The 3,852-nt window shown below is 44.7% G+C and overlaps 1 long non-coding RNA gene across 3 annotated transcripts in view; it reads left to right on the plus strand.

Moving 5' to 3' along the window:
* Nucleotides 1-3,852, plus strand: part of LOC109298682 — a 38,586-nt gene that overhangs the window by 5,735 nt on the left and 28,999 nt on the right. For 2 of the 3 annotated variants that reach the window (XR_002097677.1, XR_002097675.1), the window contains exon 1: nucleotides 48-302. The exons of the other annotated variant lie outside the window; for it this stretch is intronic. This is a non-coding gene — a long non-coding RNA (uncharacterized LOC109298682). Of the gene's footprint in view, nucleotides 1-47; nucleotides 303-3,852 lie in introns of those variants that run through there. 3 annotated transcript variants of the gene reach the window in all.

Below are 3,852 nucleotides of genomic sequence, written 5' to 3' on the forward strand. Positions count from 1 at the left end.
AGAGCCTGCATATTGGGAGGAGCCTGTATGGTTTAGGACGTTCTATATTTCAAGGGGCAGCCTCCATTTTGATACTCAATGCTTGCTCTGCTTAGTAAACTAGTAGCCAGAGTGTTGCTACGGAATAGTTAATGTGAGCAAAACTTAGGAGGTGCTTTAGGCAATGTCTGCTTGGTTTTTTGTTTTGTTTTTTTTAAATTAGGAAGATCTTTGTGAGAGAGGCATCATGCTGTAGCAGCTGCAATTGAGTTTCCTGCTTTATCCTTTGTAGCCTCTGGAGGAGTTAGGACATATTAGACTAGGTAGAAAAGCATTTTATTGTTATGGCAATTCCTGTGTCATAGCATAAAGTGGTATGAGTTAGTAGTCGTGTTGGTCTAAGGACATAGGCTGACAAGGTTCTTTGGGTAAATTCGATATCTTTTATTAGACCAAGTAAAATAGTTGGGGAAATGATTTGCAAGCTTTCGGGTACAAACAGCTCTCATCAGGCTGAGGAAATGTCTCCAGTTTGTCTGTGCTCTTCCTGGATGGAACAGGATCCAGGAAGAGCACAGACGAACTGCAGGCGTTTCCTCAGCCTGACAAAGGGTGTTTGTACCGAAAAGCTTGCAAAGAAGAATTTTTTTCAACTATTTTAGTTGGTCTAATAAAAGATACCAGATTTACCCACAATCTGTGGAAGATTATTGGATGGTGACATCCCTTAATAAATTGGGCACATATTTTTCTTGGAGATGCTCTTTATTGTCGTAAAAGGCAAGTTAATCACAAGATACTGGGAATCATGAAAGACATATGGGATGCCCGTATTTCCACAACATGGAATCATGCAGGATACACAGCAGTAAAACAAACTTAACAAGGGGCTCTATGATCTGGAAAGATTAAGAACCTCCCATTTAGGTAATGCCACCAAAATTAAAGTGTGATTTTACTGCTATTCTTGAAAGGCTTAATAAAAACTGCAAATCTCTGTATCTTGCTATAAAATTCCACTCCTGGTTTTTCAATAGCTCTATCAAGTGGGACAACACAATGTTTCATTTTCATGCAAATTAATAAAGGTTTCCTTTAAGGAAGTACAGGAAAATGTTTCAAAGACTCCAGATTTGTAGTCAATTTTGATACAACCATGATTGCAATATAATTGATTTTTTTGGATTAAATTAGATGTCTTGCATTTAAATGTATTCTTCTCTTGACCCTATTCAATTAAGGGCATCCTCCTGTGTCTAGAACAACTCACTGCCAAATTGGTGCTAATTCCAAAGTGAATTAGCACTTGAAAATGGATTACTAAATTGTTGCGTTGATTTATGCTGTATAGGAAATAAGAAACTAAAAAGAGTATAAAGATTATGTGAACTTTCAAGGCTGACTTTCAAGAGTCCAATGTTTCTGTCATAGTTTCTTAACCTCTATGTAGTTATATATAGTTGTAATAATATAATTAATTGGTAACATAGGCCCAGCCCTGAAAACTTTTACTCATATGAATAGGTCAATTTACTTGAGCCATAATTTAAATTGAAATCACTTTAAAAAAAGGTCATATAAAACTTAGTTGTACATTATAAAATGTGAAATGCCCTTCCCCCTGCCTAGTTCATGAGCAGGGCTGTGGGGCAAGGGGCACAAGCAGGGCATCCTGCCATTTACCCCCTGCCCTCATTTTGTTTTGAGCAGGCACAGGCAGCCCCAGGCGCCTGCGAGTGGCTGCAGCGTGGGGTGCCAGGCAAGAAGTGGAGCAGGGGCTGCTTTTCCTGCACTCAGCACCAGCTTGTAACCCACCCCTGTTGCCAGCCTGGGCCCTGTGCCAGCTCCCAGCTCACCCATCAGGGCTGTGCATAGCAGCTGCAGACCCCCCGCCTGCCGTGCTGGGCTGTGTTTGCCACCACCGCCTCTGGGCTGCCCAGCACACAAGCTCTGGGCAGGCGGCAGCAGCCAACAATGCCTGGCACAGCAAGCAGTGGGGCTGCAGCTGCTGCCCACAGGCAAGCACAGAGCTGGTACGGGGCCGGGCTACCTGTGGGGCTGGATTACAAGCTGGTGCTGGGGGGGGGAGTGGCCCCTCCCCCACCCCATGGCCAGCGCCCAGCGCTGCAGTCACTTGCAGCCCGCCTGGGGCTGCCTGTGCCTCCTCAGGACAGCCCCATGCAGGCTAAGAGCAGCTGCAGCAGGGAGCGTGGGCCACGAGGCAGGTGCTGTTTCCCTGCCCTTCCCCCCCACACCCCCTTACCTGAGGTTCTGGCATGGGGCAGCCACCTGCTCCCAGGGCAGAAGCCCCAGGAGGGGCTTCTGGCTGGGGGGTAAGGCTGGGCGGGCCCTGCTATTGCAGAAGCCCACTGGGCTTCCCCTGGGTCCTACTGCCCCTGGTTCCTGTCATTTTTTACAGGAACCAAAGACAGAGAAATATTAATTGTCTAAAATTTTTAGGGGCCCCAAGGGTCAGATAGAATGGCCTCACAGGCCGAATCTGGCCTGCAGGCTGTATTTTACCCACCTCTGCTATAAACTCAAATCAGCTTTGTTTTGAAAAGTAAATATTTGCAGGGGCAATCACTAAAACATTTAGCTCAGCACAGTAGCCATCACAGGGCACAGGGAAATGCAATCTGAAGTAGGCAGGTTGTCAGACCATTTAGACCAAGTTAAATATTGGACAATAAGACTGATGTTGTATAAGAATGAACTGGTAATAATCTAAACTATGAAAAAAGATTGAATTGGGGTTTTTTGCTATATATATATTAAACAGTGTTGTGCTTATCTAAGAAGTAGTTCTGGGAAGCACTGTACTTCAGTCAGGAGCTATGTCTTTTGGAGTTCCTAGGAAGTGAAAACCCTGCAGCAGTTCCCAAGGGGTGCCCATGGGCACCATGGATAAAACTTAAAAAGAATACAAAGTAAAAGGGAGCTGCATTTTGAAGTTGTGGATCTAATGCAATTTTAAGTAATGGATGAGATGATCGGATTGATCTAAATTCTAAACTTTAATATTCGTATTGGCGCTCACTGCTTTTAAATTCAAATGTGCACATAACCGTTGGGAATGCCTGCCCTAGGGGATTCTCTCTTAGAGAATAAGTTGCCTGTGCCCGCCCATCTGTGTCTAGTCTATTGTATTGGCCAGTAGGAAGGACGTGTTGTACTATTGTTTTTCCTTTGTCCCTTACTGCCTTGAACTGTGTCAGTTCTTACGCTCAGGAGAAAAGAAGAATTATGGCTGTGTCTGGCTGGTTGTGTGTACAGGGAAGGATTAGTTTAAATCTGATACCTTGACTTCATTTCATTTTTGATGACTGGCATTAGAAAACATCCATAGTGAATGTGAATAGGTGTGATGCACATGTGAAACAATTAGAAATCTATTGCTTTAACACCTCTGTATCTTAATTGCTAATTATCCAGTGACTGCTAAAAGTAATCAACAATGAGACACATGCATACAGACAAAGAGACTGTAACAAGACTGTATCAGCAGATGCATGACAAACAGAACCAAGGAGGTGATACTTCCCCTCTATCGGATGCCGGTCAGACCGCAGTTGGAATACTGCATACAGTTTTGGGTGCCACACTTCAAGAGGGATGTGGATAACTTGGAGAGGGTCCAGAGAAGGGCCACTTGTATGGTTAAGGGCTTGCAGGCCAAGCCCTATGAGGAGAGACTAGGGCACCTGGACCTCTTCAGACTTGGCAAGAGAAGGTTGAGAGGCGACCTTGTGGCTGCCTGTAAATTCATCATGGGGCGCAGAACAGAATTGGTGAGGCCCTACTCAACAAGGCGCCCCTGGGTGTCACAAGAAATAATGGCCATAAGCTAGCAGAGAGCAGATTTAGACTGGA

The sequence above is a fragment of the Gavialis gangeticus genome, unplaced genomic scaffold, assembly GCF_001723915.1.
Source record: "Gavialis gangeticus isolate Ggan-Ray unplaced genomic scaffold, GavGan_comp1, whole genome shotgun sequence".
In the NCBI taxonomy this organism is placed as follows: Eukaryota; Metazoa; Chordata; order Crocodylia; family Gavialidae; genus Gavialis; species Gavialis gangeticus.